The 11,696-nt window shown below is 36.3% G+C and overlaps 1 protein-coding gene across 1 annotated transcript in view; it reads left to right on the top strand.

Annotated features, from left to right (window-relative positions):
• Positions 1-7,304: 7,304 nt before the first annotated feature.
• The window catches only part of RGS6 (regulator of G protein signaling 6), a 215,153-nt gene continuing 210,761 nt past the window's right edge, over positions 7,305-11,696 (top strand). The window contains exon 1 of the mRNA XM_072428837.1: positions 7,305-7,574. The gene's annotated coding sequence lies outside the window, so the exon portion shown is untranslated. The remainder of the gene's footprint in view (positions 7,575-11,696) is intronic.

Raw genomic sequence — 11,696 nt, 5'->3', positions numbered from 1 at the left:
ACCTTTTCAATTACTCAACTGACAGTCAGTTTCCCACACTCACACAATACTGAAATCTAATCACATAGCTGAATTTGGTGAACCTGAACTTGGGCCTCACTTTTAGTCTTGTACAATTGTAAAGACTTCTACTGCATATTCGCTGCATACAGCTTCTCATAATATGCATTAGAAGCTGCAGTCAGCAGCTTCTAGATTTAATCAGACAAGCGTGCCCTGTTTCCTGGTGGGGTTCAACATCATGTAAATCTTTCCTCTTCATTCTTACTGCCCCTGGCCCACTCCTAATTGATGGGTGTTACATGTGGTGGTATGTTCACAAATATATGCTTTTAGGGAATGTTTACTCCCTAAGTCTAGCATCCAACCTTTAAGACATTGCAATATTTCAATAATCTGTGTTTAATTTTCCAACAGCCAAAAGCATGAGAGAATCTGCATCTTTACCATTTATTTTGATACAATTTTTTAATATAACTGAGCTGATAAATTAATTGTTAGTATTATGTAACAAAAATGATTATGCAAGAAAATAATGTAAACAAATCTAATGGTGATATGATACATCATTCCATGTATATATTTAAGCTGTATGTAATAGCTTTAATAATGATAACAATATTAAAACAGTGTTATTTCTGCAGTTTTTGGGCTGTCTTGCTTTTACTGTCATTTTGGGGTGCATTGTACAATATTTCCCTGTTAAAAATATTAGGTTTTTTATTACCAAAAGTTCAGAAAGAATAGGAGGCACCTTTAGCATACCATGTCGTAATTGGAAAAGCTTTTTCAAAACCCAGTAGTGTGAATAAATTATCTTATCACTACTTGTTTTCCCTCCAAATGGGTTCACATAAATAACTAATATAATAAACACAATAACCATGTTGAAAACAGTACTACTCAAAAAATGGCACTTTAGGTTGTTTAAACCAAACTCAAAATGTAAAGGCAAAATGACCCTAAAGTTATACTCTGCATTTTCAGTGATTGTTTTCCTCTCATTTGTTTTAAAGTGCCAAATCTGTTCAGTATGTCAGTACTGACAACTTGTTAATCTTCCTTACTTAAAAACATAAAAACAAGGTGTGAAAAAACAACTAGCAAACACACCTGTGAATAAACTCCAAATGCAACGTTGGATAGTATATGATGGGACGATTGGTAAAAAATGTTTTACGCTATATCCTAGTGAAGTGTCCACCACAGTGCGATAAAAGGTGGTAATGGTGTTTTATTAATGTTTTATCATTGGTTAACCTTTCTAATATGCATATATTATGAGCAACATTGTCACCTGCCATAATAACTGCGAAAAGTGAATGGAATGTAGCCCATGTAAATCTTATTAAGTTTAAAAGTCCTCTAAAGTCTATTATAAAGTCACTCTTTAGCAAAATTTTCTTCAATTTATTAACAATGGGTGAAAAGAGTTGGTTTTGACTGTGGTGTAATTGAGTGAGTTAAAACTGATAGTATTACTACTACTGAAGCAGGACATCACAAATTAAATAAACTTCAGCGACATTGTTATACTTTAACAAGAGCTTTTGCCATCCTGCTTGCCAGCTTTATAGGTATAACCAAAACAAATGTTGCTAAAAGGGCATATGCTTTGTCATTGGATGTTTCAAGGCAAGTACCAATATTGAATCAATTATATTATAAGTTATCTATATAGTGCAAGTGTGATAGTTCGTCTGTAATAATTGGGTGGAATGTAAGTCAACCTGACTTTGTGATGAATCTTGTAAATGTATTATTCTACCCTGTGTGTTCAACAGAGTATTAAACAAGGGGCAAAGTGCAGATATTTTCCTTTTTTTGTGCCTCAATAGTTTTCTACAATTACTCTAAATGAAAACTTTGTTATAATATTTTTTTTTTCTTTTTACTGTAGATGTGCTATCTTGTTTTAGCATTTCAGATTGTTCAACTGTAATGTAAAACATGGTATTTATAATTGGTGCTATACAAATGTGGAAAGAATTGTGCCCTTCCTTCCATTTCTTTAAGATACATCTCTGGGATTTTGCTTAAGTGCAGTAATGCTATGGCAGTAAAAAGCTCACATATCTCTTTTATACAACAAGCTAAAAAATAAGGATTTTTAAAAAATATATTTCAAATTGTTTACCTGTAATGTAAAACATGGTATTTATAATTGGTGCTATACCAAAGTGAAAAGAATATGGTCTTTTCTTTACGATACGCTTCAGTGAATTTGCTTAAGGAAAGTGAAAAGCTCACATATCTCTTTTCTACATGAAGAAGAATAAAGAATTATTTAAATGAATGGAAATCTGCAAATGGCTTATAACTTGTCAGTAAGTGAAGCTTGCTGTGCTTGTAGTTTCAACAAAACAAGACAAACACATGGAAATAGCAATAACTTCTTCTGACCAATATATATATATATATATATATATATATATATATATACAGTATATACATCTGGTCTATATATTTACATTGATAAGCTTTACCTGAATGCATAGAAGACCAAAGTGACCAGAATTGCTGCTACAGGTGTACAAGGTTGGCATGATGTCCCTGTACAATGATAAACTTAAATCATTTTGTATTTACACATATTGATGCAAACTGTAAACACCATATAAAAGCTTAACCCTTCCAGTTTTCCTTGTAGAGTTTGGTAAACCTGTTGCATTGCCATAGAAACCAGGTTATTTCAATTAACTTATGTTTAGATGAATATAAAAAGATATTCAAGAGATTAGGGAACAGTGTTTAAAGAATGTTTTCAATAAGTTAGAATATAGGTTTTTACAATGTGCCCTGACTGATGGTAATTATTCATAAAGTGAAGGAACTAAACTAATATATGTCATTTAGAGATGTTTTTGTCATATACTGTTAAAGTTATATAAGTATATCTGGATCCAAAAACTCTTTTTATTTTAGATTTTCTGCTGGGGAAATTGACCTACACTTCCTGTTCTAGAAACACAAAAGGAAGGTGGGGGCAATATTATCCTTAAGGGGAGATACCTAGGTACTTATGGGGTTGGCAAACATCCTGAATCATGGGTATTGTCCTCACATCCATTGGATTAATTACATATAAAGGAACACTGGCAATATTGGGTTTAACCATTAAAGCTGAACCAGAGAAATGCCAAAACTACCCTTGCAATGTCATACTGAATAAAAGTAGAAGTTACCTTTCTTGAAAACTATATGACATTGAAAATTAGGTCTAGAAATATAATCATCTCAGCTTATAGTAAAATTTCTGCTTTTCCAGAAAAATTTGAATTTGACCTTGCTTCCTTCAACCTTTTCAGTATCTCTATTAGTCAATGAGTTTACCCATCACATTCAAGAAATAACAGGAGGCTCATAAGAGACCAGACCGCTAACAAGTAGTAACCTGAACTAAAAATATCACAGAATCAAAATAAGGTTTTGCCTAGAAAGGCTTTTTAAGTATATATATAAAGGCAAGTATGGAACTGTTAGAACCCATATTTTTTTGGTTGGTATATATGTTCTTTTGTGGAGATTTAATTTCCTGTCCTGTAGATGCAATAAGTGAGAGCGAATCTTTGAAGTTTTTCCATAACATAGTTGATACCACAGAAAGTGTTCCTATTGGAATGTGTTTCCCTGAGGTGAGTTTAAATGCTCTGCCCATGTTTATCTGGATTTTTTCCTACATTAAACAAACATAATGGTAAGTTAATGCTTTGCCCAAAAATGTTGGTATTTACCATATGACTATGGAAGGAACTTTAAAGCAGAACTCAACCTGTCCCTGTTTTCTAACAGGTGCACTTTCTTCTTTCTTTTTTTCCTTGTTTCCCTTGTTTGGATTTTAGGCCATCTTGATTGACTGGGATGAGATAACTCCCCTGCAGGCGCTCAGTTCATAGTCAGAAAATTATGTATTAGGCATAATAGCATAATGGTTAAGTGTCTCTAAAGTTTATTTTTTACTTTGGAATAAGTAGGGGAAGGTTAAATCCCGTCAGTATTTTTTTCATACATTCTCTATTAGTCCTGGTAACAACAGGTGGGAAATCCAAGTTGCCAAGTTGTCATTGGAACAGGAATAAAAAGAAAAATATTCTAACAGGGACAACTGGAATTCCCTCTCTTTTGAAAGATTCCTTGTAATTCTCTGTTTTATCTCAAGAAATTTAAAAAAGAGTTTACCAAAAAGAAAAAGACAGAAAAACAGCAACTCTGACAAAAACAGTCCTACTGATGAACTCAAATGAAATTTTACATGTGGATGTAATTTGAAATGTAATTTTTGTATTATTCATAAATCAGCATTTTTCATTAAATAATATGGGGAAAATGTGTTAGAAAAATTAGAGACAGAGTTTAACATAAGCAAGGCCACTGTAAACATTGTCTTTTGACAGGTATTCCTTGGCAGCCAGGTGAAACAATCTGGAAAGGTATGAGACAGATTTGCACTCTAAACAGTCACAGAAGTAAGAAGTAGTCAGTCCAGGTTTCAGTCTCTGCAGTAGTGGGCATAGCCAACAGTGGGCCACTGTAAAGAAATTACTCAGCCCCCCCCTACTGAACTGATTTGGGCCCCGGTGGGAGACTCTGTTGACTGAATGGCCCGGGGCCCTCGTGCAGTGGCAGCCTTTCCACCTCCTTTTGACTGCCCCTGATTCTGTGACAGAATTGCTTTACTGTACAACAAAATAGAAAAAAGTCCTCCAGAGTTACTTTATTTTTTTTATGTTTTAAAAACACCTGCCACCTTTTCATTACTGTTTTAGTACCTGTTGGTGTTGTTCACCTTTCCTGTTTGTACTGGTAACTATGGTCACTGAAACGTAAAGATAACAAATTGTTGGAGCTGGCACCACACCAAGATGCCTGTGAATAATGGAGGCCACTGTGACCATTGGGGAAAGGGGGTTTCTCATCCCTTTGGAGGGATTTTTTTTTTTTAGGGCTTTATGTTGCACCTCTGTATGGGCTAGAGATACACGTTAAAAGCTGCCTTTTTCGATAAATCACTTTTCCAATTTACCATTGGGAAAGTGGGAGAGAGACCCACACCAAAGGACAATGCATCTTTAGGGTTTCACAAATGCCGATATTAAAACATTGCATTTGACAGGTCATGCATGCACCAAATGACAGTGACCTATTGATCATCGTACCTAAATGGTACCTAAACTGAAAAAACAAACTAACATCAGGAGGTAGTACTAAAAAAAACTCTCTGGCTCCTGGTGGCAATTTGTTTCAATGCTAAACTGTACAGCACATGCATCCAATGCAAGCAGAGGATCGCTGTCTTCACGGAAGTCTGCTGTGGAGCCGGCAATAAAGATGGCGCCTTCCATGTATGCAGCGATGACAATTCCTGGACCTGTCATTGCTGCAGGGCGACTGCATGGGGTAAGTATATACACCATAATTAGAAATATGTTATGCATACTTGCTGATTATGGCAAAAGCTCACCAAGTTTAGTTCCACTTTAAGGGTTCATTAGGGGTCAACATTAAGCAAAGCTGCTGTAGACAAAATGAGATTTCAATCCTTCCAGAGGTAAGAAGGATTTACTGCAAGGGAGAAAAAAACAATTCATCTTTAGAGCTTCACAAATGCAAATATTAAAACATGCAACAAATGACTGGGGTCCACAGATCACCCTCTTAAAAAATTTGCCCAGGGAAAACAGTCTACCCAATGCAGATTATTTATTTAAATTTCAAATTCCCATTTTATCCAAGACAAATATACTTTAAAAAAAGTTTTGTTACAAATAGCCTTGGCATATTTAATATTGCATTTATGTCCAGGGGTGTAGTGGGGTGGGCACGCCGAGCCCTCAATTTTTTCAGGAATAAGGCATTTACATAACAATGATACGCATGCATGCTCGCTATGGACAGTACCATGCCCCCCCTTTTTTTTTTACAACTACACCCATTTATGTATTTTTATGAAATCAATACAAAAGTAGAATATATCTCATCTCACTACTTATTTTGATGTATGTTGTTTATATCTAATACAATTTTGAAATTCCGCAAAATGCTGCAAAGCAACCCCCTTATCTGTTTTTTTCTTTTGTATTGTTTAACCTCCTGGGCGGTTTATTTCTGTCTGGGTTTATATAAAAAAGTGGTCTAAAAGCGGTACATTGTTTTTCATGAAAATGTATTTTACAGTTAACTATATTAGTATAATAAAGTTTGAAACGCAAAATCATGTAAAAATAATAAATTAAATTAATTTTAAAAAATACATTTAATAATAAACTTTGACATGATTTTGTGTTTCAAACTTTATTATACTCATATTATTATAATATACTGTAAAATAAATTTTCAAGAAAAACCATATACCGCTTTTGGACATATAAATCCAGGGTATTGCATTCATTACATTTATTTTGTATTGAATGCAATACAAAAAAAATTTAGAATTCCCGCCGCACCGACGTCACCTGTAACTCCCACAGAATGTCAGCGCAATCCCCGGGGGACAGATGGATGAAAAGGACGCGGCCAGAGGATGGCAGGACATTGGAGGACACCGATGGTGTTAAGAAGATTTCTTGCTGATCCCAGATCAGTTTCCCTCTCTATCGTGGCCACTGTTTTCAACGCGTTGGAAGCAGTGAATACCACACACACCCATCTCAAGCATGTAGTTATATCACTTCTCAAAACTTTATTATCAAATCGCAGTTTATATAGTCAGACATCAAGGTGGAAGACACTTAGTAGTTAGTCAATAAGAAACTTAATCAACAACTTCGCTGAGCAAAATGTTTCAAGGTAAGAAGCCTCAAGGTAAGGATGGAGCAAATATTGACCTACTGAAGGAGGATATAACTAGACACAACTCAATTATCTGCAAAATATAGCAAAAAATACAAAAACAACTTAACTTCAAGACTCAGCAAAATCACATTCCTTACAGATAGGACCTTTTTTTTTACCGCTATTTTTACCGCTTTCAGCTTGTCTTTTTTAGCCAAACTCAGGCTTACTGCTCGGGAAGTTAAACCCTAGGGGGGTGGCAAAATTTGATAGCAAAACAAGATGAACTAATAACTCTTAGTTGACCTACATGTTTATGAAATCAGGTAGAAATAAAGGTGCACAGGATGCTCCCCTTCTCACCAAGTATTGCCTGTGATATTACAGAAGCAGGCCAGCGTGCACAGCGCCATCTAGCGGCCATCAGTGCGTGTACAGTGTGTGCACATCTGAGGGGATGAGGAGGATGCCGCCTTTCATGTAGCACCATACCACAAAGCTCCATGAGAGAGCGCTCAGGCTACTGCAGCATCCTCAGAACGGGAGGAGGAGGAGGTGGGAAGCAGCTTGTCCTGTTTATTCCCCTCCATCCTCAGCCACTCTTCAGCACGCACAGGGATGGACCTGTCTCCGGGGGACCCTCTGGCTGCCTTCCCACCTCCCTGTTTAGACTGAGCAGGTATTTGGGCTGCACCCCAGGTGTTGTCAGGATCATGTACGGGGCTCCCCGCAGCCTGTGACAGGAGAGAAAGCCTAGGAAGCAGCTGAAAGGAGGAGGAGAAGCGGATTCTGTGGTTGCTAAGGTAATCCCAGCTGGTCCTCTCCTGGGTTACAATGTATCACACCCCGGATCACAGCTCCTTCATATTGTCTTTCCTGGACTGTGGTAATCATTTTGTATTGGCAGCCATTGTAAATGTATTCTCCCCCTTTCCCTATTGTCAGCACACTAAATCCCAAACACCATGGCAGCCATACAAATGCCAGGAGGGGGTGCTGCTTGTGCTGGAATTTGTGTAGCTTGGGGGTATAACAGTGCTGCTTTGTCTGTTTTGGGGGCTGTTTATTCCATTTGCCATTCATGTTACCTCACCCTGCATTAATCTTCTATTGTTTTTTTGTTGTGTTGGATTACCATTTTTTATATTAAACATTCATCTTTGTATCATTTTTATTTATTATGTTATACCAGCAGTTACTATATTTCCATGAATGGGAGGATGGCTGATGATTGGGGGTGGCTGATTTGGATTATGTGTGTATAGTTCTATTTTGTCATTATTATGTGTATGAGCCTAGCGGATGCCTGCGTAGATTTTGCTATTTGTGATAAGAAATTGTTCCATGGTATTGGTTGCGTGCAATCATCCTATTTTTAGGATATTGGTATAATCTCTTATTGTGTCACTGCCTAGAAGTATCTTGACATTTCTGTGTAGTGTGTCGGTCACATTTAGATGTGTTAATCTTTATACCCCTCATTATATGTTTGTGTTCTTACATTTTACATGTAAACTGCTTTTAATATGAAATTGAAGTTAAGAAATTCATTCAGCATTCATAAACATACAGTGCAATGTTGTAGGAAAACTCATCGGTTATATCTACAACAGCTTTATTTGATGAGGCTTGGAATACACTGTAAAATATTTGGAGCTTTTTTATCATAAAATATCATATGCATATGAATGTATGGGATTGCAAAATCCAATGTGTTTGTTATTGTCATGTTTGTGCGTTTGAGGATTTGAGGTGATCACTTGTATGTGTATATTCACATTGACATATCAGTGTGACAGTGACTTGGATTTTTGTAGTGCCCTTGAAATGTAGATTATAGAATCAGTTAGGTTGAACAGTTGATATATTTATCTTTCAGTGTATGGATTAGGATTATTGTGTTTAAATAGTTAGTCGTATTATCAAAACATATCAACATGCATTACTTTAATATTTATATTTATTTTGTTGATTGGTTTGTGAACACACACATACATACAAACATACATGTTTATATACACACAGAATTATAACAAAATATCACTAATTGGATTTTATTAAGTAAGGTGGAGCAAAGTGTATTTACTTTGAGTGCACACATAGTGACCCATTAGAAACAAAGAACACCTGTGACGGTGCACAACCATTAAACTGGTCCTTGTAATAAACAGCAGTCATTGTCAGATGCTTTGACAGTTTTCTCAAACTCCCAGGAGCCCTGAATACAAAAGCCCTCTCATATGCAAATTCTGACACTTTTTAGCACTTCTGAAAGTTGCCTTTTGCCTTTCACACATTCCTATTGGCCCAGTAAGCTATCTATTATAGAACCAGGCCAATAGGAAGGTGTACAAGGTGACAGAGGGTGGGTTAGCTTTAAAATGCTAAGAACTGTCAAAACCTTGATATAGAAATATGTGTTAATGTTTTATTTCTTGTGCCAATGTAGGTTTATATATTATGTGTCCTCATGTATACTGCTTTGTTCCACCCTTGCCTATACACATCACGTATACATGGCTTTAATTTATTGTTACGGATCTCTTTATAGTAAGTTGAGATGTGATTGGTGTTTTTGATTTTTTCTACTCTTTATACATTATTATTTTGCACTGCCTTTGATTAAGCTGGTGGTTGTACTGATATAATGCACTAAATGTGTTTTAATAATTGGACTTGTTTTCCAATGGTGTTTACTTTTGGTTTTGATTACTTTATTGGGGTATATAAACGTTGGCTTAGCTATTTTCGGTCCATTAATTCATTTTTATTATATTGTACTGGTGATATCTTTTAAAAAGGGCAATGTGCAATATCACATAGCGCCTGAAAGTCAGGGACCTTTTATTAGTCTAACAATACTAAACTGTTAATAGCCATGTTTTTTAAAGGTTACTTGATTGGGCCTATACCTAATAATAAAAAAGGAGCATTGTGGTTCATATTCATTGTTACCTGCACTTGCTTTCAGAGTCCAGAAAAGCTAAATACATTTGGTTAAGATAAGAATAAGGAGAAACTATATAGTATTTGCATAAAGTCTATATTTAAAATCATTATTGTAACATTTACATAAAGATTTGTTTATCGAATATTTCATTATATATTCATCCAAAGTCCAATTTACCTTGTAATAGTAAAAGTACCAGGGGCAGCTCCAAGTATTTTTGTTTTATTATTAGGTACCAGGTTTCTTAGGTATACAAGTTTTGAATACCTTACAATCAAGAACCCAACTTTATGAACCATTTCTTACTTTATTTAATGTTGTCTATTGGAAAAATACTAAAAATGCAGTTGTAATGTGGCCCTCAAGAGTTGGAGTTAAGGAGCCCCAATCTAAATGTTCAGTTCAATTCAGTAATGCCCTTGCACGCCAAAGTTTTGGTCATTGTACAGGTAATCCCCGGGTTACATAAGATATAGGGTCTCTAGGTTGGTTCTTAAGTCAAATTTGTATGTAAGTCGGAACAGGTACATTATTTTAATAAATGCAGCCAGGACAGATGTTTGTCTCAACATATCATAAGGCAGGATAGTTTCAGTTACTGTATAAAATCATCACTGTGAGTTATTCACAAACAAACCAAAAAAAAAATCATTCTGGAGCCTAGACATTCATTAACTTTTGGAGCAACCTGTGCTTTGATATTCAAAAAGAAACAGCTGCAGAGTTTGTCTTGGTCATTAAAGAGTTACAAGATGTTGCAAAGGAGCTCAGTCTTAGCTGTGTTTAGCAAAAGATTTTTTCTGCAAGTCATGCAATTCGCACACAAACAAGCAGGGGAGCACCGCTTGTATCTAGGAGTCGTCTGTATGTCGGACGTTCTTTACTCGAGGACTACCTGTATTGTACTGTCTGATTTTTTTTTTTGTGTGGTGAGCTTAACTTAATCTCAGTCCACTTCAAAATGACAGTGAGGGGATGAGCCTCGAGTCTTAATATGACTTGTAAAATTACCCTTTTTTAATACACTTGTAGGGCTCTGGTCAGCACCAGCCCTCACCAGACACCAGTCCCCCAATCTAACACCGCAGTCTTCACCTATAGCAAACCCCTGATCAGTCTCGGGAGACTGGTTGCATCTCCAGGACCCGGTTGCCCCCAGGATATAGTGCGCAAGGGATGGTGTCTGGGATTGGGCTGGCAGAAAGCCAGGATAAAGCAGTACCAAGATTCCAATAGAGCCAAGTCAAGAATACAGAGCGGAGGTCATACACCGAATTTCCCTCCACCAAACGAAGTACACAAGAGCAAAACACAGTGGTCACAGGCAAAAAGGTCGGTCCAGGCAGCGTACAAACAATAGGTCAGGAACAGGCAAGGTCAATAACAGTAAATCAGATGAAAACACACTTCAGCACAGATTAGCCCAGCTATACTCCACAGCAGGCCCTGGTGACTGGGAGCAGAAAGGCTTTAACCCCCCTGGCGATAATCCCGAGTCACACTTCGGGTCGCTTTAACCTAAAAAAAAAAAACTTACCTTGTTCTGTTGCTGTCCCCCAGCTTCCTGCTGGTCCCCACAGGTCCTGAGGAAATGTCCTTCTCCTCTGATCTTCAGCCTCACGATCTCCGGGGTTTCCTGGTGACGTTGGTGCAGGCGAGAGGATCGGCGGGAAATTCAAATCATTTTGTATTGGATTCAATACAGAATAGCTGTATTGAGTTCATTACAAAGAAATTTTCAAATAATTATATAGATTATATATGCTACTGTACATTTATATGACAGGTTTAACTATTTTTTTTATTACCAGATTTTTTTATTTAAAGTTTATTATTAAATGTAATAAATATTGGAAATATTTGGGTGAGCTATACCTAAGAATTATAGCCTACAATGTAAAAGAAATTTCCATGCAAAAAAAAAGTGTAATGCTTTTTGCATGGAAATTTGGATGGAATTAGAACATTAGGGGGG

This window comes from Pyxicephalus adspersus, chromosome 12 (assembly GCF_032062135.1).
Source record: "Pyxicephalus adspersus chromosome 12, UCB_Pads_2.0, whole genome shotgun sequence".
Classification (NCBI taxonomy): Eukaryota; Metazoa; Chordata; class Amphibia; order Anura; family Pyxicephalidae; genus Pyxicephalus; species Pyxicephalus adspersus.
This window is presented reverse-complemented; position numbering and strand designations above follow the sequence as displayed.